This window comes from Mesocricetus auratus, unplaced genomic scaffold (genome assembly GCF_017639785.1).
Source record: "Mesocricetus auratus isolate SY011 unplaced genomic scaffold, BCM_Maur_2.0 Super-Scaffold_100015, whole genome shotgun sequence".
NCBI classification, from domain to species: Eukaryota; Metazoa; Chordata; class Mammalia; order Rodentia; family Cricetidae; genus Mesocricetus; species Mesocricetus auratus.
In genome coordinates, this window is record NW_024429198.1 from 64,259,143 (window position 1) to 64,286,551 (window position 27,409).

A 27,409-nucleotide genomic window follows, 5' to 3' on the forward strand; every position below is an offset into this window, starting at 1 on the left:
CACCAGAGAAGTTAGGAAACAAGTACCCTAAGAGAGACATACATGGTCCCCCAGAGAAGGGGAAAGTGACAAGATCTCCTGAGCTAATTGGGAGCATAGGGGGAGGGGGAGAGGGAATTAGGAGAAAGAGAAGGGGAGAAGAGGAGAGGAGAAGAGGACATGAGGGAGCAGGAAGACTGAGTCAGGAGAAGAATAGAGAAGAGCAAGAAAAGAGATACCCTAATAGAGGGAGCCATTATAGGTTTAAGGAGAAATCTGGCACTGGGGAAATGTCCAGAGATCTACAAGGATGACCACAACTAACAATCTAAGCAATAGTAGAGAGGCTCCCTTAAATGTCCTTCCCCTATAATGAGACTGATGACTACCTTATATGCCATCCTAGAGCCTTCATCCAGTAGCTGATGGAAGCAGAAGCAGACACCCACAGCTAAACACTGAACTGAACTCTGGAATCCAGTTGTAGAGAGGGAGGAGTGATGAGCAAAGGGGTCAAGACCAGGCTGGAGAAACCCATAGAAACAGCTGGCCTGAACAAGGGGGAGATCATGGACCTCAGACTAATAGCTGGGAAACCAGCATAGGACAATTCCAGACTCCCTGAATGTGGGTGTCAGTTAGGAGGCCTGGGCAATCTATGCGGCCTCTGGTAGTGGATCAGGAGGTTTATCCCTAGTACGAGAATGGGCTTTGGGAGCCCATTCCATATAGAGGGATTGTCTCTCAACCTAGACACATGGGGGAGGGCCTAGGCCCTGCTCCAAAAGATTTGATGACTTTGATGATCTCCCATGGAAGGACTGATAGACTTTGAAGATCCCCTATGGAAAGACTCACCATCCCTGGGGAGCAGAAAGGGGATGGGATAGGGGGTCAGTGGGGAGCAGGGGAGGGGTGGAAGAGGGAGGGAACTAGGATTGACATGCAAAACAAGCTTGTTTCTAATTTAAATTAAAAAAAGAAGTGCATGGGGCTGGAGAGACAGCTCAGTGGTTAAGAGCCCTGGCTGCTCTTCCAGAAGACCGGAGTTCAATTCCCAGCACCCACAAGGCAGCTCACAGCTGTATGTAACTCCAGTTCCAGCAGATCTGGCTTCCTCACACAGATTTATATGCAGGCAAAACATCGATGAACATAAAAAAAAAAAAAAAGAAGTGCGTACACACATGAGACTGTGAATTACCATGTGCATTTTAGCGTACCCACCAGAGCAGGCAGAGGCGTGGATGGAGGAAGGACCTCCACCAGAGAAAACAAAAGGTGAGCCTAGTCTCCCCGCCCTACCCTGCATCGGAGAGGCATAGAGAAGCTACAAAGGCAAGAGGAGGTCTCAGCTAAGTTGGGTTTCAGTTTCAGTTCCAACAATGACATCACCCTCCCAGCAGACCCCTCCCCAAAGGAGTGCGTCCCCGAACCCAATCAATGCTGTATTCCATTTGTCTTTGCCTTTTCTTCTCTTTCTTTTTCCTTTTTTTTTTTTTCCTTTGGCAGGGGGTGGGGGGAGAGACAGGGTTTCTCTGTATTGTTTTGGAGGCTGTCGGTCCAGCCCGGCCTCGAACTCACAGAGACCCGCCTGCCTCTGCCTCCCGAGTGCTGGGATTAAAGGCGAGCACCACCACCGCCAGGCTTTTTTCTTTTTTGTTTTGGTTTGTCTTTGCCTTCTTTACGCTTCTCTCCCTGACCAGGCCTCTGCCCCCACGTGCTTCTGAGGTGCCTGAGGACACCCCAGCCCTGTAGACCTCCATCAGGGAAAGCAGGGGCCCCTGCAGCTAGTGCATGGGCAGAGACACAGTAAGTAGAGAGAGATGCGCAGCCTTCTTGCATATGAAGGGAGCTCGGAGAGAGAAGCTGAAAACGCACCAGGCCAAACGGAGGAGGAGGAGACAGACCGAAAGAAAAAATAAAGAGGGCCAACAGAGAGCGTGAGGAGAGACAGAAGAAGCAGGAAATATGGGGAGAGAAGGAAGACGACTGGAAATATGGCTGAACAGAGAAGGGCTTGCTGTGCAAGCACGAGGACCCAGAGCCCGTGTGACTATCAGGCACAGAGGCCCATGTCTGTATCCCAGTGCTCGGATAGCAACACAGGAGACGGGGGTGCCAAGAGAATCCATGCTCGGAGGCTCATGGGCCAGCTAGGCTCGCTCGGCATCGAGCCACCAAAGAGACCCCGTCTCAGGTGGAAGACAAGGAGCGCCGCAACTTGTCCTCTGACCTCCACGTTGTGCACGCGCGCTCAGACAGATGAATGTGCGCACACGCAGACACGGTTGCACACACGCGCGCTCGCGGCAAAACATACAAGGGAAAGCAACAGCAGCAAAACCGGAACAGAGGTGGAAAGCCGGGGAGGCGAGGCTGACAGCTGTGGACCACTCCCCCTCCTCAGGGCCTTAGACTTTGCTCTTCTGTTTCCCTGGTCCTTCTCCCCCACCCCTTACTTAGGGGCTCGGGTACCAGGGCTGTAGGAGGAGGCCCCCAACGCCCCAAACCAGCCGCCTGTTTTGTAAGGGGATGCTCAGAGTCTGTGCTGTCACCTAGGTAACCTAGTGCCTCAGCTCAGTCCCACCCCCGGGAAGAAATGAGGTGGGACGCGGGGGGGGGGAGCGAGGCGCAAGGGAGAGAGGGTGGTGCTCAGTGGGGCAGCTATGCTTCCTGTCTGGGGACCTGGTCCCCCCCTCCAAAACCTTGGCGCTCGCCCAGCCATTGTTCCTTCTGGGCAGTGCTCGGTGACGGCCCGAGCGGTCATTTCTTGTCACTGACAGGGCGGGATCAGAACAGGGGCCCCTTTATCTGACGGTGAGAAGGACTCCGCCCTGCCTCTGAGACTCTTAATTTCCCACAATGCTGTTTGTACCCAGCCTAAAGTGGGAGGGAGGCGGGAACGAAATCCAAGCCTTCATTTCTGTATCCGAGGCAACAAAATGGTAGCCGAGGAGAAAGGCCTGGCTGGGCCCTTAGGAGACTGCACGGATTTCTAGTGGAGAAGCCCCGCCCAGATCTGTGACTGACCGTTCCTAGAACCATGAAAGTCTGGGCCCCCCCCCAGGCTTCTGCACAATCACCATCATCATCACTACCAACAACAGTGACCCTGATTACAATAGCAGCCAGCATTTACCAAATGCCTACTATACGCGGAGAGCTCAACACCATTGTGTGCACCGTTTTTATTTAATTAGGCAACATCATTAAGGTTTAGCCTCCACTGTGGAAAGTGGAGGAGGAAACTGAGCATCCCGGGAGTTCCCCCAGGACCTCACAGCTGCAATACAGCTGATCTGTTCCTCACTTTGCTGGGTTGTTCCCCCCCGCCCCCGTCTTAACCAATGCACAGTTTGGATATTTGAGTTTCACCCTAAAGCCTTCATCCCCCCTGGAAGTATCCACTCGCCTCTCCCCATCCCGTCTCTCCCTCCGGCCTGAGCCACCTCTCCAAAGCCCCAGCTTTTGTGGACTGTCCTTCATGACAGCTTGGGTTAGATTTGAAGTTCCACGGTAGCCCTTGGGGTTGAGACGGTGATGACCTCAGCTCCCCTCTCCAAGAGAAAGTGGCTTGTCACTTCGCATCAGAGGCAGCAGGAGGTTGTTGGGATGGGTTAGGGTCACGTGGTGCCTTAGGCCTTGGCTCCCAAAGACACACACTGGCAACAATGTAGGAAGTTACAGGTCCTCAGGGGAGCTGGGGACAGGGACAAAAGTGGAGCAAAGGGATCCCTTCCCACCAGATGTGTGTGTGGTGCGGTTGCTCGTCCACCGGGCAGGCCCAGCATGGTAGACGCAGCCCTCGTTTCTGCATCTTGGAAGTCACACTTTCTGGTAAGCTCAGAAGAAATGGCATGCTAGCCAGACATGGCCGGTCATCCATGTCTCTCTGCACTCACGGGCGGAGGGGAAGGATTGTGAATTCAAGGTTAGCCAGGGTTACATAGTGAGAACCCCTGAGAGAGAGAGAGACAGAGACAGAGACAGAGAAAAACAGACGGAGACGTGAAAAGGGAATGTTGAAACACACATTGCTATGGTTTTTTTTGTCTTAATATATAAATTATTTTTACTATGTGTTATTCGTGTTTTGCCTGCACGTATGTCTGCGTGAGGGGGTCAGAAGTTCTGGAACTGGAGTTACAGACAGCTGTGAGCTGCCATGTGGTTGCTGGGAATTGAACCCAGGTCCTCTGGAAGAGCAGTCAGTGCTCTTAACAACTGAGCCGTCTCTCCAGTCCCACTATTTTTTCTTTTAATTGCGGGCACGTGCATGTGGGCATATCTGTGTCTGTGTGAGTCTGCATCTGCCTGAGCACAGACGGAAGTCCTTACATGGAGGTCAGAGGACAGCCTTGGATGCTGGTCTTGCAGTCTACCTTGCTTGACACAGGGCCTCTGGTTCTCTGCTGTGTGAGCCAGGCTAGCAGGCCTCTAGGCCTCTGGGGCATCTCTGGTCTCTACTCCTCTGCTCTCAGTAGGGGTGCTGGGATTCACCCCACTTCCTGCTGTGGTTCTGAGGTCCTCCCGAAGCCACCTCCCACCAGAATATCATCACAGGCCCTCTCTGAGAGGATGACCTGGAGCTTTTGCTGGGACCAGATGTTCCCCTGAGAGCTGTGAGCAGACCAGGACAGCTTCGTGGGCTCACACAGGGAGGGCAGTGGCCATCCATCTGAGGACAGAGAACAGGCAACCTGGAGACCGAACCATGAAACACAAGCAGCAAGCCCCCAACCCAGCAACAGCCCCTGCTTTCTTCTGGAGCCTGTGTACAGTTTGGGGGAAGCCCCTCTTTTAAATATGGGAGTTGAGGGTCCCAAGAGAGCAGGTGCTGCTGCCTGAGACGGTTCTGCTCAGAGTGGGTCTCTGTTCAGGACCAGGGAGCAGTGAGATGAGCTTCTGCCTGGGCTACTGTGAACCTTAAAGGGGACTAATCCAGGCTTTGGCCAACCACGCTCACTTCTCTTGCCTGGGGTCCTCAGCACCGTGAAAAATTCATGGAGCCCCAAGCGGGTGGACATCTGCTTTACTTATGGGCGGAGCTGCTGGGACATCGCTGCACACGGAGAGCTTCATAAACACACAGCATGTCTTTAAGTCTGCGGTTACGCCAGGTCCGTGAGGGCTACAGCAGTAACAGGAGGATTAAGACCCACATCACCGGGAAAGAGGGACACTAATGTGTGCCGTGTCCTCTTCTCTCGGCCGCCTGCCCTGAGAGAAAGCACTCAGCATTTCCAAATTGACTTAAATGGGAAACGTACGTGGTGGCGATGCTGTCCTTCAGTCAGCCGTCGCCTGCCCAGGGCAGAGAGATTTTAATTTTCAAGCTGTAATGAGAAAAAAAAAAAAAAAGGAAGCTCAGAATTAAATAACATTCCGGCAAAGCAGTCAGGATAGCCGCCCAGACTCTGAATCGGGGGTTGGGGGGAGAAATAGAAATTAAAACCTCCCGACTCGTTCACTAGCGCCAAGCGGCTGCGCAGTTGCAGAAGGGACCCTGTAGCCAGGGCCCTGAGGTCAGCCGGCTCATGGTGCCCCCGCCCCTATCCTCAGGAGACTCACAATGAGAACACAGATTCATGCCAGGTACTCAAAGCAGAGACTGACTCTCACTAGGTTTGCTTCCCAGGCTACAACCCTCCCGCGTGAGGTCAGGGGGGGGGCCGGGTAAAGGTTGATGTGGGTCTAGGGAGGTTGGTGTGTTGGGGGGTGGGGTGGGGGATGCACCTCCTCTCTGGTCTCCTGGGCACACAGATGCTACTGCTTTTATTTTTTTTAAGTGTGCCTGTCCCCAAGGACAGACCGCACTTGCATTTTTGGGTGATGAGGACGGCCAGGAGCCTTTAGAAAAGGCGTGACAGCCGAGGGCCTCCATTCTTCTCTGCCTGCTTCTGGGTGTCACATCCCAGATCTCCCAAAGAGATCTGCTGCCCTGGCCTAGGCCCTGCTCTCTGCCACTGTCTCCTTTCTTCGTCGGGCCTACCTACACTGACCAGAGCCTCCTCTGTGCTGGAACCTGTGTGTGTGGGGGGGGGATTAAGGTCTGCTGAAATCACTGAGCCCAGTTCCTGTTGCCAGGGATGAGAGACAGAGAGAGACAGAGAGAGGGGGGGGGAGAGAGAGAGAGAGAGAGAGAGAGAGAGAGAGAGAGAGGGAGAGGGAGAGGGAGAGGGAGAGGGAGAGGGAGAGGGAGAGGGAGAGGGAGAAGGAGAGGGAGAGGGAGAGGGAGAGGGAGAGGGAGAGAGAGGTGGTCAGAAGATTATCAAACAGCACAGGCCATGCTAGGCAGGGGCTCCAAACCCTGGCGTCAGGATGGTCTAGGTGAAACACTGCCTCCAACCCCATTTCTTCCTCTGCGACAGGGCAGGCTGCCAAGCCTGATCAGTTTAGTCATCTGTGTAATGGGGATGATAATGCTGGCTTTGCAGGGTTTGTGCTAAGATTAAGTGCAACAGTCTTGGCGACTGTTTGGAACCATGCCCGATCTGCGGGAAACACTCGTTAGAGACCAATTAGGATTATTCGAAGTATCCTAATGTTAATTCATTAGCCCGGACAGGGTGCTTATTCCGAGCCAAGCGGGTAGCAACTGTTCAACGACAGCCCTTGTGCTAAGGAGTCCACAGTCTGTTAGAGGTGACAGATGTGCAAACAGACTCCTGAAAAAAAAATGCTTGGTCACCACCGTCTCTCTGGGAGCTGCCACTTTCTGAGCCTGACCATGTGCCGGACACATGAGGGGTTTTCGTCTGGTCTTGAAACAGGGTTTCACTGTACAGCCCTGGCTAGCTGGAACTCACTATGGAGACCAGGCTAGCCTCCAACTCCCAGAGGTCTTCCTGCCGTCCCATCCAGCAGCTGGGACTAAAGGTGTGCGCCACTCCACCCTGCTCCGTGAGATCTTAAAGATCTTCCGTCTAACCCCTCACCCACTTTCAGGGGCTCTATCACCCTCGTTATACAGAGATTTCTCGACAGTTGACAACCTGTGAGTTCACGGTGTTCGAAGAGTGACGTGTGTTGCCTCGGCTCTGAAGAAGGGCTCAACTGGACCTGAGAAGGACCCAGGGACAGACATCTTTGCTCGGGAGCAGAGCCTGGAGAGCAAGGACGCTGCCCAGCGCCCCTGTGGGACTCCAGTAGACCTGGATCCAGTAGATCCCAGCTCCCGCGGGATCCCCGAGTCTAGAGATCTCTGAGTACCCATGGTTCCCTGCACCTACCCAATAGCTGGTCCCATGTGTTGTGCCCTTGTGGGACTCCAGTAGACCTGAAGTTGCTGGCAGCTCCCGGAGGGATTACCCCCCTCAGAGATCTCTGACTCTCAACACTGTGTCAGAGCCTACATGGAGGGTGATCGTTTGAGAGACATGGTAAACCTGGATGAAGGATAGTTTTTTTTTTTTTTTTTTTTTTTTTTTTGGTTTTTCGAGACAGGGTTTCTCTGTGGCTTTGGAGACTATCCTGGAACTAGCTTTGTAGACCATGCTGGTCTCGAACTCACAGAGATCCACCTGCCTCTGCCTCCCAAGTGCTGGGATTAAAGGCGTGCGCCACCACCGCCCGGCGAAGGATAGGTATTTTAGTGAGACTATACTAGGCAGTTTGTAATTCCAGAGGATCCCAGCTGAGTCACGGATCCCCTCGTGTCTGGTGCCCAGGCTAGGGGACTAGTCCCAAGAAGTCAGGAGTGGGGGTCCTGGGGCCCCAGGGAGTCCACGAGGTGCGGTTCACCCAGAGACAGGCGTCTCAGAGCCTTGGCAAGCTCCAGCCGGATCTGGAGCAGGTAATCCTTTCTGCCAGGCTTAGCCATTTTCCTTCCTGTCTTTCTCCCTTTGATAACAGCCACCCAGAGGACAGCCATGTTGGCACAACCACAGGTCTGAGGGGCAGTGCCAGGATGCGGCTTTACTGGTTCCCAGGCTGGGAAAATGTGGACTCATCCTCATTAGCATTCTTTTTCAGGAGCAGGGAGAGGCGAGCACTACGGACCGGAGCAAGAAAGAGGCTCCCAGGGTTAAGAAGGACCACCTGCCCCACTCCCCACCCCCGACCAGTGCGGTGCAATGCTCTCAGCGCAGAGGTTTTTGAGGAGGCTTTGGGGGGAACTTGACCACCGCGAGGTGGGGGAGGGAGCTTGGGTGCCCGTGACAAACAGTTGCTCTCTATATACTTGCCCGGATAATGTGATGAATGATGGACAGGTACCCGAGGTCTGACTTGCCACTCTGTCCTTTAAGTAGCTCCCATTAGCCTCACAAGCCTAATTCACTCCTCACACGAAGAAGCTGGCCCTGGGAGGGACCGCTCCCCCCGTCCCCCCCCCGCTGAAGCAGGAAGCCCGTGCACATTCCAATAAAGCACTCAAAGAGCCAATTATTTCTGGGCTGCCTATCCCAGAGCAGGGCGCAGGCAGCCAGATCTCCAGCGTTGCTGTCATTGCCTCTGGCTGTTGGCGAAATTAAACTTCTGGAGAAATCAGAACGAGCCAGGTGCCGAGGGGGTTGGGATTACTTACCTGCCTGGGGGGCCCTTGGTATGGGACTGGGTGAGGGACTAGGGCACTTGGTGGGGGACAGAGGACATCTTGGTTCTGTTAAAAAAAAAAGTGGCCTTATAAGACTTCACAAGTAGAAACTATTCACTATGTGCATGCTGGAACACGCGTGGAGTATACACCAAGCCTTCCTGCTACCCACTGGGATGTGACAAATCTGCTACGCTCCCGGACAGTCCCTGGTGCCTACCTGATGCTTGGCATCGGCCCCGATCGCTGAGTGAGTGTGCGCACTGCGGCCGTGGGCGGTCTCCTCCAGCCCCCATGCCAGGTACCTGGAGAAGCACCCCTGCTTGGCTGTTGGTCTGCTGGGTGGTGCTGCACACTTAATTTGGTAAATCTCCCCAACTGTGAGAAATGGCCTCCCTGAGACAGGATGGGTGGGGTGGGCCGTGTTCTGGCTGAGCACCCACAACGAGAAGGCGCTGTGTCCGGGACCTCTCTCATTCTCTCTGGCACCAATTTGGAAACATTCTCCGGCCCCCACTTAAGCCCCCCCCCCGTCTCCAGCCTCTAGCTGTGTCCCTCCGGCATTTTTAGATATCTCTTATGCTTCCCATCCACCCACCAGCTGTGACAATCAGCTCTACACCGGCGCCGTGACCCGACAGCAGCCGTCCTCTCAGACCCAGGGCCTTCTCCTTTTGCTTCTTGATTTGCAGACTCTCCGTTGCCAGGGAGAGCTACCTGCAACCCAGCAGGGCTGGGTAGTTAATACCTTGGGGGCAGTTCTTGGTAATGAGGATGGACACCTCTAGGTAAATGCGTTCCCTTTTTGGTCCCTGGTGGGCAGTTCATGAAGGTTTTCTGAACATTTCTGGGTGTTTGAACCTGTGACATTCTGTGTCATGCCTCTGTCCCTCACTGCATGTGTGTGTGGGGGAGTGTTCTCTGAGACCTCCACAGACAGCAGAGTAACAATCATTGGGAGACAGTTTCTTTTGTTGTTGTTGTTTTTGTTTTTGTTTGTTTTTCAAGACAGGGTTTCTCTGTGTAGCTTTGAAGCCTATCCTGGCACTCGGTCTGTAGACCAGGCAGGTCTCGAACTCACAGAGATCCGCCTGCCTCTGCCTCCTGAATGCTGGGATTAAAGGCGTGGGCCACCAACACCTAGCTCTCTCTGTCTCTGTCTCTGTCTCTGTCTCTGTCTCTCTCTCTCTCTCTCTCTCTCTCTGTCGGGGAAAGGTAGTTTGAGACTGAGTATGTGTAGCCCTGGCTGTCCTGGAAGTCACTCTGTAGACCAGGCTGGCTTCGAACTCAGAGATCCACCTGCCTCCATCTCCCGAGTGCTGGGATTAAAGGTCCGTGCCACCACTGCCTTGCAAAAGAGGAGGCACCTTGTTGATGGGGGAGGTCCTTCTGTGTATATGTTTCTCTTATTGGTTGATGAATAAAACACTGATTGGCCAGCAGCCATGCAGGAAACATAAACACCCGACCAAGCCAGGAGAAGGCTGGGGTGGGGGGGAGGGGGCAGAGAGACGGGTAAGAGAGACAGCATGCTGCCCAAGGAGTAACATGCCAGGTTATGGGTAAACCACAGCCTGATGGCAATTCGTAGGTTAATAGAAATGGGTTAGTAATTGAGAGAGAGAGCTAGCCAGTAAGAAGCCCTAGCCATCGGCCAACAGGTTGTAATTCATAGACGCCTTTGTGTGTTCGTTTGGGGCTAAACAGCTGTGGGACCAGGCGGAACAGAAACTTCCATCTACAGTTCTTTTCTCAACACAGCTAAGTTGGTTGGTTCAAACTTCGGGAGTCTGACCCTGAGTGGTTTATTTCGGGCATATTTAAGCACAGCACGATTTGGTGAAAAACTTTCCCTGGGTGATAATTAATTCAGTCCCATGGGCACAATCAAGCTTACTTGAGGAATGAAGTAAGCTAAATGAAGACCAGACCTGACTCCATCAAAACTCTTCGTGACATACGTGTGAAACCCTCCATGAAGATGGGCTCTACAGATTGAGAGCACAAACTTATGGTAAGGGGCTGGAGGAGGATCCCAATTGGTGGTGTGGTCTCAGGCCACACAGAGAGAGAAAAAGGTCCCCAGGCAACAGCTCCTACGTCAGCTCCCAGCCTTCTGGGTGGACAAAAAGGTTATCCATCCATCCCTCCCTTTGAAGGAATTATCTTGTGTCTTTAACCTTCCAGGTTCCTGTAGTGCATATCTGTCAGCAAAGACCTCCGTGCCTTCTAAACCTGACCCCTGCTCTCTGGATCCCAACCTCTTTTTCCTCAGGCCCAGGCTTCAGGGGGAACTCAGGCTGTCACTCTTCCTGGAGCCCTCAGCCTTCCTTCCAGAGGAAATCCTGGGGATTTTCTCACCCCGCATTTCCAGGAGACTTGCCTACTGCCCGGAGTACTTTGACTCTGCTAAGTCAGGCCAAGACTTGAACGAGCAGAAAAAAGCAGCCAGAGCCGGGCGGTGGTGGCGCACGCCTTTAGTCCCAGCACTCGGGAGGCAGAGGCAGGTGGATCTCTGTGAGTTCGAGGCCGGGCTGGACCGACAGCCTCCAAAATAATACAGAGAAACCCTGTCTCGTAAAATCAAAAAAAAAAAAAAAAAAAAAAAAAAAAAAGAAGTAGCCGGGGGTCCTGGGAGAAAAGTGCTCCGGGCCTAACCCCCCCCCAGGCAGCCGATGACCCAATCGGGAGCCAGGGTGGAGCCAGAGAGTGCAAAGTAGGAGAGAAGCTTGCAGTTCCAGGGCACAGGGAGCGGAGCAGGGTTGGCTCTGCAGGCACGAGGACTGGGCCCTTCCGGTGCACCAGGGCAAGGGTCCTGCTCTTCCCGCTCACTGCTGACCCCCGGTAAAGAGCAGGCGCGCTTAGCTCAGAAGTCAACGGGAAGCATCTTTTAGTGTGTGTCGTTGTCCCGGCCACCCCTCCCCTACACAAAGGGACAAAATCGTCCCCTCTTCTAAGATTACATCCCTGGGATCCAGTATGTATCCAGGCTGGACTCAAACTTGCGGCGATCCTCCTGCCTCTGCCTTCTGAGTGTTGGCATTTACAGAGGCGCGCCTGCTCTGACTTTTGCTTTTTTGTCAAAGGCAAGCTCCGGGCTTCAGCTTCCTATCCTTCTGCCTCAGCCTTCTGGGTGCTGAGAATATAGTCACGGGTCACCACACTGGGCTGCGGTTTGTTGTTTTGCTGAGAGACTGCTGAGCGAGGGCGCAGCCAGCCGCTGCCTCCTCTCCACCCATGGTCAGTTTTGATCCGATGGCTTTACTCATCCGCTCTGCTTGTTCTGCTCGGCTGGACTCTGCTCCTGATGCCATTAGTCACCCCCCCCCCCCATGGTTCTCAGTCTGAGATAAGCCCTGCTCTGTTGCCTCCCGGGGAACCAGGTCACGGGAGTGCAAGCCACAGAGATCCCGGTCTTTCGCCCGGCACCCACCGGAAGGCGTCTGTCTGAGTGAAGGAAGGAGGGAAGACAGCTAAAATTTAGGGTAGTTATAAAGAGTCCACGGAGAGCAGAATTGACTGTTTTTCATCGAGTGACAAAGAACAGGCTGAGCTGGCAGCCATAGGAATGGGGGGGCGGGGTAACGGGGAGAGAATCCATCATGACAGGCAACTGAGGACAGACTGGAGACCTCTCCTGCTGCTCGTCACTGTTCTCCTGTGTGGAGGTGACAGAATAACCTCTTCAGGGACCCACGGAACACAGAACCCTGAGCTGAGATTCCTTGATTGCTGTCGGGCTACTCTGAGGCGGCCCCTGGGCAAGGGTGTCCAATTAGGCAGCCAAGGCGACAGGGGGTTTCCAGGTGACCGTGCAAAACAGTAAGAAATGACACGCTCAGAGGGAAGCCGAAGAGGCTGATGAAGAAAGACCGTTCACACATAGGCGGGTTATAGAGAAGGCAGGAAATGGCGCAGAAGGAGCCAGAGCCTAGCACGGCAGAGGGCCTATGGACGCATGGATGCGTGCGTGTACATGTGTATGTATGAATGCGTATTGCATGTAATACACGTACTGTATGAATGCACGAATGCCTGAGTGTGTGTGTGTGTGTGTGTGTGTGTGTGTGTGTGTGTGTGCGCGCGCGCGTGCAGGAGCCTGTGGTGGTGAGAACAGGCCTTGGCCCCCCTGGAACTGGAGCCATGGAAGATCGTTAAGCTGTCTTAAGGTGAGTCCCGGGAACCCAGAGTTTAAACTCACAGCTCCCATGTCAGGTGTCTAGCAACAGCCTGTAACTCCAGTTCCAGGCCTTCTGATGCCCCCTTTTGAACTCTGCTGGCACCCACTTGCCCTTTCCCTGCAACAAATAAAATGTGTGTGCAGCGGTGTGTGTGTGTGTGTGTGTGTTGCGTGTGTATGTATGTGTAGGGTGTGCATGAATAGGAGGCCAAAGGTCAACCAGCCTTGACTGTTGTCCCTCAGGTGTCATTCATGTTACTATTTGGTTTGTTGTTTTCTTTTCAGTTCAATTACTTTATTTTATTTTGTTACTTATTATTTACATAGTTTTTCATGACAGGGTTTCTCTGTATAGCCTAGGCTGTCCTGGCTGTCATGGCCATTCTGGGACTTGCTCTGTTCATCAGGCTGGCCTCGAACTCATAGAGATCCTTCTGCCTCTGCCCTCCTGAGTGCTGAAATTAAAGGCATGCACCACCAATGACCGACTATTTTATTTTATTTGTTTTTTTGAGACAGGGTTTCTCTGTGGCTTTGGAGGCTGTCCTGGAACTGGCTCTGCAGACCAAGCTGGCCTCGAACTCACAGAGATCTGCCTGCCTCTGCCTCCCGAGTGCTGGGATTAAAGACATGCGCCACCACCGCCAGGCACCCGACTATTTTATTTTATTTCGTGAGTGTGTACAGGTGCATCCATGCATGCCGTAACCCATGTGTGTAGGTCAGAGGACTACTTGCTGAAGCTGGCTCTCTCCTTTCACCATGTAGGTACTAGGGATCAAACTATAAGAGTAGTACATGGGAGCAGGGTGGTGGCGCACGCCTTTAACCAAGCACTCGGGAGGCAGAGGCAGGCGGATCTCTGTGAGTTTGAGGCCAGCCTGGTCTACAAAGTGAGTTCCAGGACAGGCTCCAAAACTACAGAGAAACCCTGTCTCAAAAAACCAAACATCAAATGCTTGCCAGTCATCCTAGCTTCTTCTTCTTCTTCTTCTTCTTCTTCTTCTTCTTCTTCTTCTTCTTCTTCTTCTTCTTCTTCTCCTCCTAATTATTATTATTATTATTATTATTATTATTATTATTATTATTAGTGCGTGCTGGTGATAAACTCAGGTGCTCAGGCTGGTGTCATTCACACATACTTTATTAATTGAACCATCTCCCCAGCTCCCGTTGAAAGGGTTTACCAGTGCTCGCCCAGAAAGGGGAACGAGGAGCACCGGAATAGTCACAACTTGCTGCACAACTGTGTTACCACAGGAACAGTACCACTGCAGCAGAGGGGCTGTGTACAGATGGGAGTAAGGGCCTGACCTCGCTCCCATCCCATTGACTGACCTTCCGCGAGCCCCTCCCATTGGCCAAACCCAACAGGGAGCCCCTCCCATTGGCCAAACCCAACAGGAAGCCTGGTTGATACAATCCTGGTAAACTAGCTTCCTGGGACAGGGAGCAGAGCAGAAGAAACGGAGTGAGTTTAGAAGCATTAGCTATGGTTTTGAGACTGTCTTAATATAGCCCAGGCTGGACTGGAAGTCAGGACACGGCCGTGGTTGAATTCGCACATCTGATCTTCTCAACTCCAACCCCCCACACGCAGAGGCTACAGGTGTGCTACCTCCACACCTGCAGGGCCTAGAGCTCTCTTACCCACCTCTTCCTGATATCAGCTTCCCCTAAACCCAACTTATTTCTGATTCCAAAAAAAATTGATTTCAAGTCCCCTGTGTCACTTGTGCTGAGAACCCATTGGGTCTTTCTTTAGCAGAGCTTAGGACGCCATGCTCAGGGGAGGCTCCCACCTAGCAGAGAGGATTTCAGTCGCCCCAATTGGCCTCTATTCATCTTCATTTCCTTGCGTCTGGCTTTAGCATTTTTGTCTTGTTTTATTTTGTTTTTATTTTCATATTTGTTTGTTGATGCATTTATTTTGACTTTTTTTTTTTTTTTTTTTGGTTTTTCGAGACAGGGTTTCTCTGTGTCTTTGGAGGCTTCTTTTGACTTTTTAAGACAGGGTTTCTCCATGTAGCCCTGGCTGTCCTGGAACTTGTTCTGTAGACCAGAGCTGGCCTCAAACTCACAGAGTTTTTTTTTTTTCTATGTACTGTTTAGTGTCCATGCACAACCTTTGGGGGCTTGGTTGGGGACACTGTTTTAGCACGCCCTCTCCCACTTCCTCTCACTGGGCATCAACCATATACATGCTAACCATGTGCTCAACCACTGAGTCACGATCCCTGAATTTCAGATGGGATGGCAGACATGCCCTCATGTAAGCACTGTGAGGAGGTTACATCTAGTGTAAGCACCCTGATTGCACTGTCTTAGCTCTTCCTGTTTCTCTTTTTTTGTTTGTTTTTCGAGACAGGGTTTCTTTGTATTGTTTTGGAGGCTATCCTGGAACTAGCTCTGTAGACCAGGCTGGCCTCAAAGTCACAGAGATCTGCCAGCCTCTGCCTCCCGAGTGCTGGGATTAAGGATGTGCGGTACCGCCCATTCCTCTGCTTCTTTCTACCACAATAATTTGTTGTTGCTGTTGTTGGTTTTTGTTTTGTTTTGGTTTGGTTTTGGTTTTTACGAGACAGGGTTTCTCTGTATTGTTTCGGAGGCTATCGGTCCAGCCCAGCCTCGAACTCACAGAGATCCGCCTGCCTCTGCTGAGATTAAAGGCGTGCGCCACCACCACCCGGCTGTTGTTGTTATTTTAGACCTGTCAAAGTGTTTTTTGTTGTCTGCAACCAAAGAAACCTTTCTAGGTTGGCATGAAGGAGTTCTACAAACTAATGAGGTTCACTGTGACACTGTAACCAAAACCTCTGCATCAACACAACCCGCCTGGTAGAAAAGCCAGGACGTCTGCCCACAAGAGGAGTTCATATCTGAACCTCTGTCTTGGGTTCAGATCTCATGTGGAGGGCCAGGGCATGGGGACAGGTCAACATCTACCTATCGTGCCGGGCGTTGGTGGCGCACGCCTTTAATCCCAGCACTTGGGAGGCAGAGGCAGGCGGATCACTGTGAGTTCGAGACCAGCCTGGTCTACCGAGCGAGTTCCAGGACAGCCTCCCAAGCCACAGGGAAACCCTGTCTCGAAAAACCAAACAAACAAACAAACATCTACCTATCGCGTAGGAAGCCTGGCTTTGCTCCCTAGCACAGCAAAGGATGCCTTATCGGGTCTTGGAACAGGCGGAGAGAAGTCTGACCGCCTGCGGCTGGTGGATTCCTGTCCCACTTCAATTCAGGCTACTTGAGTCGTAGCTTAAAATAGTCAAGCCTACCTCCCGTGACTCCCTATCCCGAGGCCTCTAGCGGGCCAGGGAGGTCTCTTTGTTATTTTTCACAACGGCAAATTCATAATGTCCTGGGACACCTGATAAGCTGGGGCTCACTGTCGCCCGGAGCCTCTGAGCCCCTCAGACCTGCAGACCGTAGGTCACGCCCTCCCTACCCCCCCACCCCCTCCCTGCTTCCCCCTTCCTTCGGGCCTCCTGGGCCTCTTCAGGCCCACAGCTGCGTACGTGCAAGCCAACAGTTCATGCCGGGTGAACTACGAATGTGAGCCAGAGGTGCTGGGGGCTTGATATGAGGCCTTAAGCGTGGACTCCGTGTGCCTGCGCGCTTTCTAAAACAGACCTCATCAGAAAAACAAGAAACCAGCACAGGCTGTGCCCAACTTGACTTCCACAATCCCTCATTTGTAAACACCCTGGCCCTGTGACCTTCATCCACTTACCAAGCAGCTAAGAAGCAGTGGTTGTGTCCTGGGGTCTGGAGGAAATAGCAAGAGATTCACAGTCTAGTAGTTAAAAAACATAGTGTTGAACCCTTCCCCCATGGGGGTTCTACTGACCACTTTTAGCTAAACACTTCTCATCCCTTCCTCCCAGTAATGCCTGTATGCAGGTTCCTGTTTTCCATCCTTTGTCTAAATGCTAATTCCTGTTTTGGGCCCACCTTTTGCTGGAGGGCCCTGGGAATGCAGGTTTCTGACCTTGGTGATTTTTCCACCATGCCTGCCTTTGGTATATAAGGCTCCACCCTTGTAATAATAAAGGCCATTCTCCTTGTAAGAATGAGCTGCTGTCGTTGTCTTTATTTTACATCCTTAGCCCTGAGCCTCGGATTGTTGTGAAGTATGGTAGTGCCTTAACAAGCAGAGAAAGGTAAATCTCTGAGTTCAAGGCCAGCCTGGACTGCAGTGAGTTCTAAGACAGCCGGTGGCTACATAGTGAGACTCTGTTTCAAAAACCAAAACCAACCAAACAAATAAATAAATATTAGCAGAATGGCATGTTGAGAAAACAGCCCTTTCTAATTTTTCTGAGCTGTGGGCTTGCTTCAAGAGAATGAAAAGCATTCCAGCAGGGAAGAGGCAGAGTTTGTGTTCTTTAGGTTTGGGCTTTCTTGACTTCATAGAGATTGGAGTGTTTCAGGGTAGAAGAAAGACTTTTAAGTAGCAGGCTGGGTGCAAGTATACTTTCAAACAGGGTTTTTGTTTTGTTTTGTTTTTGTTTTGTTTTGTTTTTTGGTTTTTCGAGACAGGGTTTCTCTGTGGTTTTGGAGGCTGTCCTGGAACTAGCTCTTGTAGACCAGGCTGGCCTCGAACTCACAGAGATCCACCTGCCTCTGCTTCCTGAGTGCTGGGATTAAAGGCGTGCGTCACCAACGCCCGGCCTTGCTTTTGTTTTTTAGTCAGGATTTCTCTGTGTATCAATCCCGGCTGTCCAGGAACTCGCTTTGTAGACTGGGCTGGCCTTGACCTCACAGAGAATGGCCTGCCTCTGCTCCCCGTCCCCGTCTGTCCCCCCCCCCCCGAGTGCTGAGATTAAAAGTGTCAGAGATTCTGAGTTCAATTCCCAACAACCACATGGTGGCTCACAACCATCTGTAATGAGATCTGGCGCCCTCTTCTGGCCTGCAGGCATTCATGCTGACAGAATACTGTATACATAGTAAATAAATAAATCTTTAAAAAAGAAAAAAAATGTGTGTGCCACCATGCCCAACCCAAACAGGATTTAAAAATAAAGACCAAATGGTTTCAGACTGCAGAGGGATAACTCCAGCTCAAGAAGGTTAGTCAAAACTCAAGGCTAGAAAGGGAAAAGGGATCAGTCAGGGGGCCCCCGAATATGATATTTCGGGTGTAGGCCTCAACTCAATTCCAATCTCCTATTGTCTTTTAGATGTCAGCTGGTTACCTCCGGATGGCCTGGCCACAGTGGAGAATGGTTCCTAGTTTGTGTAACAATAGACCTAGGCCCCAAACCCATCATGAGGGCTAGTGGGACAAGCCTGGGGACCAGTGGGATGTGTCTGAAACCTGGTGAGACATGCCATTAGTGCCATTATGGAATGTCCGAGGGCTTGTGTATGTGTATTCTAGGACCATCTCTAGGGTTAAAGGAAGTGTTTCCTAGTCAGCCCTATATACACGACAATAGATGTCTTCTGCCAGTACTCCAGCTTTCGGCAAGCTATTTAAGAGGATGTGTGAATAAACCATGGTCTCCAGTATTGACCGAGAGCCCTCCTGAGGTGACACGATGTCTCTGTCTGGTCTTTAACGCCGCTGGGGGTAGCTAGGACTTCCCTGATCCACACTCCCCCACTCCGGGTCGGAACCCGAGACTGTTCGGTTGGTTCTGAACACAGCCCCAAAGACATCAGTCTAGAATAGATGGCCCCCGCAGGGCAGGACCCCGGCAGGGGTGCATTTTCTGTCATTGGCAGAGAACTCCGTCAGAAGGAAGAATAATGACGGACAAGCACAAGCACATGATAAAGAAAGCTGCAGCCGTGCGCCGAATACCCCCACTACGCACTTACACACTCTACCTTTCTACTCAAGTCTCACAAGAACTCTACGAAGTAGGTAGGGACCGTTGTGGTGGTTTTCATTCCACAAACAACACAATGAAAGAGGATGTGAATTGCTCAAGGGTTACGGGTCCGAGACTCAAACTGGGAGCCAGGTATCGCAATGCAGGCCAGCCACAGAGGAGCGGAATATGTGTGTGTGTGTGGGGGGGGGTCTGTGCTCCAAAGATTGTCATAGGTAGAAGTCGCGGAGAAGACCAGCTGCCCCAGCCCTTGGCCAGCCTCTGCAATCTTGTAGGAAAGGGTGTTTCCTTCAGTTAACTATGGCCACGGTTACACATACCAACGGAGGGGAGGGTGGTGGGTGGGGGTGTTCATCCCTGTAGGTCAACTTTGGCTGTGTGGTTTGCCTCTCCTCCTGTTTCTCCCTCCTGTTAGGAGCAACAGGCCAACCAGGTGGCAGAAACACGAGAGCACAAAGCCCATTTCAACACTGCCATTCATGTCACAATTCCGACGTCCTACAGCCAGATGTGGTGGCACACACCTGGGACCCCAGTACCCAAAATCACTGAGGCAGGAGGATCAGTGAAACACTGAGGCTAGCCTGGGCTACCTAGCAAGAGCCTGTCTCAAAACAGCCACCACAACTAAGTCATACGGCGGAACCCAGATTAAAGATACAGAAAAATGTTTCCTGCAATGCTCGGAAGAGCGGGCCCTGCACCCCACCAGGCAGCACAATTGAGCCAACCCCATTAGTGCAGGTGAGAGTGAGCCGACCCCAAAACTGTGACCACGGGAGAGCTGTCCCCCTTACCCATCTGTCTTGTGGCAACATGGGTGGGGGAGAATTAACCCCCACCCCTGCCCATCAACACCAGAGAGATAGCCCTGTGGTCATAAGAGTGGGGGAGCCATTCTTGATCTCACCAGCTGCTGTGACACTCAAGAGAGCAGGCCCTGTACCCTACTAGGGCAGCACAACAGAGCCAACGCTGTTATCACAGGTGTCTTGATCTAGTCCTGAAACTGTGACCATGGAAGAGCTGTCCCCATTTCCCACATGGCGGACCAATCCTACACCTTCCTGGAGGCACAGACCCGGGTTATGACTTGGCTCCACCATCCACCCCATCTGTGATCTGCTGGAGCACACGAAGGGCCCTGACCTACAGACCCAAAGCTGCAGGGTCTCCACGGCATGGGGCGGCAGCGGTGGCGGCATCTCCAGAAAGAGTCCTAGCGGGGCTCAGCATTTGAATGTGTAGGGAAGGCCAAGGGAGTCAAACCAGACCGATGACTCCTCGCAGTGAACGCCTGCAGATAGAGATGTGTGCACAAGGGGCATGACTTGTTGAGGTCACCCTGACGCACATGGCGATATTTTTAAATTCCTTCCTTTTTAAAATTTTTTCCCCTTGAATTTTGTTTTGGTTGGGGGGAGGGGGCTGCAGATGTGAAGGGATGGGGAATGAATGGGATCAAGATACAAGATAAAAAAACACATATAATAAATAAAAATAATAATATTTCAAAAAGAAAGAAAGAAAAAAACTTCCCTACCAGCAGAGCAAAGGACCTGCAAAGTTACCGGGAGAAAGAATGTGTCTGAATGCCCAACCACCCAGCAAGGTTGAAGGACTAGAAGTCAATCTAGTGCCCCACAGAATTTAGACTGGATTTAGTTGTGATTTATGGAAAGAATGAAATGCCTGTTATAAAGAGAGATGCTATCTGCAGGGACCACAAAGTTCAATATGAGATTATTTGTATTTTCAGATTTTATTTTAGTAAAAGTCTTAAAAATGCTTTTAGACAAGAACATGCTTCAGGTGTTCTGGAAAACCATGATATCTGTCTTACAGTTTTCTGAGCTCCGGTAATACCCGGAGGCCAGCTTTTGATGCAGCTTTCTCAAATTGGGGTCTGTTGTCTCGGGGTGGGGGGTCCGTGCATCTTCAACAGAAGCAGGGGTGACAGTACACACTTGCAGACAAGGTACAGAGGAGGCCCAGACATGTGCCGTGATGGTGTCTTCGTTAGGGTTTCTATTGCTGTGGAAAGACACCATGGCCACAGCAATGCTTACAGAGGAAACATTTAACTGGGGTGGCGCGCTTACAGTTTCAGAGGTTCAGAGGTTACCATCGAGGTGGTGTGCAGGCAGACATGGTAATGGAGGAGTAGCTGAGAGTCCTACATCTTGCAGGCTACGGGAAGCCAGACACCGGAAGTATATTGAGCATAGGAAACCTCAAAGCCCGCCCCCACAGTGACACACTTCCTCCAACAAGGCCACACCCACTCCAACAAAGCCACACCTCCTAATGGTGCCGCTGCCCGCGAGCGTATGGGGGCCAATTACGTTCGAACCACCACGGGTGGCATTTGGAAGATGGTGGGGCGGCCCTGAGGGGTGATCTTCAGGCTCCTCTCCAAGTGGATTTAATCAAATTTCTGTGTCTAGGTCTTCCGGCCCAGGCCCTCTCCTTTGCCCTCCACTATCCGCCACGGACTGCACATAGCATTGGAGGACCCTGAGCGGTGAAATGGCCAAATTCTCTGGGCTTTAGAGCATGACCAATTTGGGCTCAAATCTTGGCTTTGATTAATCCTAGACAGGGGCCTGCTGGACACTTCCTAATGCATGTTTCTCACCTGGAAGGGAATTATAACGCTGTCATGGACGTTTGAGATTGGAACTCACCAGGGAGGGTTTGTCTGGGTTTTTGAATGTTGGTCTTGAGCTCACTTTGTGGCTGAGTTGTTAACTTTCAGGCCCATCCATTTCCGGGGTTACAGGTGTGCACCACCATGCCTGATTTACGGGGTGCTGGGAAGAAAACCCAGGTGTGTGCATGCTAGACAAGCGCTATACCGTGCTATATTATCCCCAGCCCCCAAATTTCCTTTGACATTTATTTGTTTTATTTATTTATTTTAATTTTAATTTTCTTTAAAGACTAGTCAAGTGCAGGACAGTATAGAACAGGAGTTTGGTCTGTAACTGACTGCGAATAATCAATTGAGATAACTCAACTACCTTGGGAGCAGCCAGCCTGTATTTATGTAGTGTGTGTGTGAACACTCATGCCATCATGCACATGTGGAGTTCAGAGGACAGCCTGTGGGAGTCCATTCTCTCTTTTCACCATATGGGTTTTTTAGAGATCACACTAGGAATGTCAGGCATGGCACAGGGCAGACATCTTAACTCAGGGCATTTTTTTTTCAAAAGGCAGACATCTTTACTCAGGGCAAGCCTCTTTACTCTTGCTAGACCTTCAAAACAAAACAAATTAAAGCAAAGAAAACAAAAAGAGCAGGGTCTTGCCATGCAGCTAGCTCAGGTTATCTTGAAACTGTGGCACTCGAGAAATGTTCTTTCCAGGTTCCTAAGTGGGTGGCCCACATCCAGCTTAGCTGAGGCGTTTGGGAACCAAACTCAGGTTCTCTGTGTGAGAGCAGCGCTTGCTTTTAATGGCTAAAGCAATCTCTCCAGCACACCTGGAATTTATGGGGGAGATTTTTGATTTCTGATTCAAGTTCCTTAGAGGTTGTAAGATTATTCGGGTCCGGGGCTGGAGAGATGGCTCAGAGGTTAAGAGCACTGCCTGCTCTTCCAAAGGTCCTGAGTTCAATTCCCAGCAACCACATGGTGGCTCACAACCATATATAATTCAGTCTGGTGCCCTCTTCTGGCATGTAGGCAGAACACTGTATGTGTAATAAATAAATCTTTAAAAAAAAGATTATTTGGGTCCAGTATGATGTGGGATAATGTTCTTGTTCACTGTAAAGATTTGCCGCTCGTATTGGTTTAATAAAACGCTGAGTGGTCAGTACCCAGGCAGGAAGTATAGTTGGGACTACCAGACTAGGAGAATTCTGGGAAGAGGAAAGGCAGACAGTGAGTCACCAGCCAGACACAGAGCCGTCAAGATGAGAACACCTTACTGAGAAAAGGTGGCTAAACACAGATAAGAATTATAGGTTAATGTAAGTTATAAGAGTTTGTTAGTAATAAGCCTGAGCAATAGGCCAAAGAGCTTATAATTATTAAAAGTCTCTGTGGAACTGAATGGCCGAGAGACAGAGCAGGGCAGCAACTTCCATCTACACCAACATGAGTCGTTTTAGATGGTGGCATATTTCAAACAATGTGTCTGTTTCACATCTATAGCTTTATTGCCACAAAAGTATTTGTAATACTCCTTTATTTTTATTTCTGAAGCATCCATAAATAGTTACAGCTTTCTTTTCATTTCTGTTAATAAACCATTTTCTCTTTTTTTTTTTTTTTTTTTTTTTTGGTCAGGCCATGGTGGTACACTCATTTAGTCTCAGCATTTCGGAGACAGAGGCAGGTGGATCTCTGTGAGTTCGAGACTGACCTGGTCTACAGAGCAAGTTCCAGGATAGCCAGAGACACACAGTGAGACCCTGTAAAAATCCAAAAACAAGTCGGGCGTTGGTGGCGCACGCCTTTAATCCCAGCACTCGGGAGGCAGAGGCAGGCGGATCTCTGTGAGTTCGAGACCAGCCTGGACTACCAAGTGAGTTCCAGGACAGCCTCCAAAGCCACAGAGAAACCCTGTCTCGAACGAAAAACCAAAAAAAAAAAAAAAAAAAAACCAAAAATCCAAAAACAAAAAAATTTACAGTTTTTTCAACTCTCTCTCTCTCCTGTCTGTTTATCTTGCTGTGAGTTCCCCATCCTAGTTTATTAAGATTGATTCTTAGCTCATTAATTTTCAATCTGTTTGTGTTTCTAAGATGATCATTTAAGCCTATGCATCTCCTCTTGGAGTCTGAAGAGATTAAAAAAAGAAAATGTGCCTGTTTCCAGGTGGGCACTCAATAATCCCACCGTCATGGTTGTTGTTATGTGAGGGGGCTCCCCAGCTGCTCCAATGGTCTTGGCCACTGATGTGGCTTGCATTCCGAGGGGGCTCTTGAGGACTAATTTATGGGCAGGCGCTGTCTAGGTCAACACAGGACACAGAGCAGGTTCGACCTTCCACTAAATTTGCTCCAGTGGTTTACTTAAACCTAATTGAGGTGGCTGGCAAGGCCACAGGCCCGTCATGAAGGGTGAGCTCTAACCTGCAGGCCTGTGGTAGGTCATAGTTTCCAAAGACGGTCAGAATATATCTCCATCTTACCTTCTCTTCTAGAACTTTGTTCTTCAGCCATCAAGAGACGGACTGTAACCACTTTCCTGGGCTACGGCATGCGTGTGACTCATAGCAGATCACAACAGAAGCTTTGGCTCTTCCGAGGTCTTGCCGTGAAAGGGTGGCAGCTCCAAACACTCGGGGTTACTGGGGCACCCTGTGGCTGCCATGTTTACAGGAAGACAAGCTACATTGAGAAGCTACGTGGAGGTGTCTGTCTGAAGTCCTAATCTCCCAACAATCCAACTGCCAACAATATTCTTTTTTTCTTTTGGCTTTGTTTTGCTTTTTGAGACAGAGTGTGGCTTTGGAGGCTGTCCTGGAACTTGCTCTGTAGACCAGGCTGGCCTTGAATGTGCAGATATCCACCTGCCTCTGGAGCACTTGGATTAAAGGTGAGCGCTACCACCGCCCAGCTCCAACTCCCCACTTTTAAATTCACTTATTATTACTATTGTTATTAATACCGGCGGTAATTGGAGACGGAGCCAAAGGCATCTCACATGCCAGCTAGGCACTCTGCCGCTGAGCTATGTCCCTTCCTCACCAATTATTTTTCTACAGTGCTGAGGGACTGAATCCAAGGCTTCACGCATGCAGAGCGCGTGCCCTACCCCTGAGCCGCACTCCTAGGTCTGTATATACATTTACAAGTTTTTTTTTGAGACAGGGTTTTGACATGTAGCTGGGGCTAGCCTCAAATTATAGCTCCTCCTGACTCAGCTTCCCAGGATTCATCTCGGCTCTCTCTGCAGTTTCTGTTTATGGTAGTGTGGCCCTGTGCGGTACTTTTTTCGACAGACTGTAGTGTAAGCTAGACGCTGTTGAACTTGGTATGTATAACCTTGATCTTCTGATCCTTCTCCTCCTCCACTTCCCCCTTCCCCTCTCCTGGATGCTAGAATTATAGATATGTATGTATAACTATGCCTGTTTTATTTACTAATTTAATTTATTTACATATTTTATTTATTTAACTAAAAACTTTTTAAAAATTTTTATTTATTAAGTATACAGTGTTCTGCCTGCAGGCCAGAAGAGGGCACCAGATCTCATTACAGATGGTTGTGAGCCACCATGTGGTTGCTGGGAACTGAACTCAGGACCTCTGGAAGAGCAGCCAGTGCTCTTAACCTCTGAGCCATCTCTCCAGCCCCTAACTAAAAACTCTTAAAGATTTTATTAGTTATTTTCCCGTGTGTACATGTGTGGGCCTGTGTGTTTATGTGCATATGAGAGCGGGTGCCCCTGGAGGCCAGAGGGCGTTGGAGTCACAGGGCTATCATGAGCAGCTTGACTGGGTGCTGGGAACCAAATCCAACCCTTTGCAAGAGCAGCAAGTGCTCTTAACTGCTGAGCCATCTTTCCAGGCCCTGTCTATATTCTTAAGGGAGACAACTGTCAGTACAAAAAAAAAATTACCGTTTTTAAACCTTAAGCTTTGCAGTGTTTTGCTGCATCACAATAGAAAAGTGAAACAGTGTTGCCATCTTGTTTGTAATCATCCCTACCAACAGACTCTCTCAAGTCCCATCATACTCTATGTGCTCTGTATTTCTCAGATAATCCCAAACAGAACCTGGAAAAAAAATTTAAGAAGCATGCTAAAAACATTTTCTATAGGCTCTGCGACAGTCAAACTGCAGATGGATATCTTCTCATTAGTTTTATCGGGTGAGGTGGATTTCCTGGGATACTTGTTCATGAAGCTCTGGGAGCATTAAGACCTTCCTGGTTGACAGGCATGGTGGCTTTAATGCCAGCACTTGGGAATTCCAGGTCAGCCTGGTCTATAGTGTGAGTTCCAGGATGGCTAGGGCTGCTACACAGAGAAGCCCTGTCTTGAAGAGAAAAAGGAAAAGCTAGGTGTCCCCCTGATGCCGTTAGGCTTTGAGTAGAGAGCTTCATTGAGAGCTAATGAAAGACCCCCAGAGTGGGGAGACCCTCACTCAAGTCTGGGGATAAGCTGACACCCCAATAATTCAAGAGAGACCATTCTTTTTTCTTTTCTTTTTTTTTTTTTTTTTTTTTTACGACACAGGGTTTCTCTGTATTTTGGAGGCTATCGGTCCAGCCCGGCCTCAAACTCACAGAGATCCGCCTGCCTCTGCCTCCCGAATGCTGGGATTAAAGGCGTGTGCCACCACTGCCCAGCCAAGAGAGACCATTCTTGATGCAAGCACATGAGATTTATTTGGGGAACCAGTGCACTGGGGCCGAGCTCATGACCCTCACAGGGGCAGAGGAGTTTGACCCCTAGTATCTGTAGTGGGGGGGGGGCTAAAAAGGAAAACCCGAATGGGGGAGTTAGGTAAACATCATAAAGGATGAGGAAGTTAAATGATAGCTTATGTCTTACCAGGAAGGTTATCTCAAGCAAGCATTCTTTGGGCATTGTACAGCTAAACATTGAGCAGGAATGTGTGTCCCTCTTTCTAGGAAAGCAGGAATATGTGTCCCTCTTTCTAGGAAAGCAGGAATGTGTGTCCCTCTTTCTAGGAAAGCCTGTACCCATGTCTTGGATGCACACTATCTTTTCCCCAAGCCTCCCCACACCTCTTTCCCTTCTAACATCCATGCTCAAATCTACGTTCAAACCTTTTCTTAATTAAATTCCAACTCTGGGAGCTGCAGAAATACAACTAGGAGGACTTGAATTCGTTCCCTACAACAACCCACTAAAAAGACTAGTCCTGGTGGTATGCATGCTTGTAATCCCAGCACCTGGGACTGTAGAGCCAGGAGGATCCCTGGGGGCTTGCTGACCAGAGCCTAGTCAAAATCGATGAGCCTCAGGCCAATGAGAGACTCTTGTCTCAAAAACCAAGGTAGATAGCTAGATAGGTCCTGAGGAATGACACCCAAGGCTGACCTCCGTGCTCCACGTGCACAAAAATGTTCCTGATCTCTCTCTTCCTCCCCTCCCTCCGCCCTCTCACACAGGCTGGAGCGCACACACACACACACACACACACACAGGTCATCGGAGGATAAATTACAACATCACTTTAAAAGCGATCAGGTGCATTTTACAGATGTGAAATGAGGTGGTTGGACTGTCCTGACGTTACGTTCTGCATATCAAATCCAAAGCTCACCTCAGGAGAAGGGTGTCGTGGTTGATCTTGGTTGACCTGACACATCTGGGCAGAGGAAACCTCTGCTGAAAAGTTGCCTTCATCAGATTGGCCCGTGGGCACGTCTATGGGGCATTTTCTTGATTGGTAATTAATGTAGGAGGGCCCGCTCACTGTGACGGCTCTCCCCCCTCCACCCCTGCCCCAGAGCAGGTGAACCTGGGCAGCTTAAGGAAGATAGCTGACTGAGGCAGGAAGTAGCATTCCTCCCTTGGTTTCTGCCTCGAGTTCCTCCTCAACTTCTTTCAGTTACAGGCTTTTATTACAACCTTTTTAAGACAAACGAAACATTTTCCTCCCCAGATTGCTTTTGGATGCAGCATTTATCACAACGAGAAAGCTGGTGGGGGGGCCTCTGACATGCATCCGTCTGCTTCCTGGGTCCTGAAGAGCTGCCCCTCTCCACTTTTACCTCCTGTCCTGATCGCCTGCAGTCCACAATGTGCTTCCTCCTATGGCTTGTCCAGGAGGCCCACCGGCTATTCTCAAAGGCAGGGACAAAGCAAAGCCGTTTTTCTTGTCTGCATTTTGATGACATCTTTTAGCAACGGCCATGCTGTCACCAATGTCG

General features: G+C 50.5%; 1 long non-coding RNA gene across 1 annotated transcript; it reads right to left on the reverse strand.

The window, feature by feature from the left end:
• Positions 1-4,997: 4,997 nt before the first annotated feature.
• LOC110343710 lies at positions 4,998-8,985 on the reverse strand. The gene is made up of 3 exons (XR_002386023.2): positions 8,739-8,985; positions 8,510-8,584; positions 4,998-5,318 (listed from the first exon to the last, which is right to left on the reverse strand). It is a non-coding gene; the product is annotated as an uncharacterized LOC110343710 (long non-coding RNA).
• Between the last annotated feature and the right edge of the window lie 18,424 nt (positions 8,986-27,409).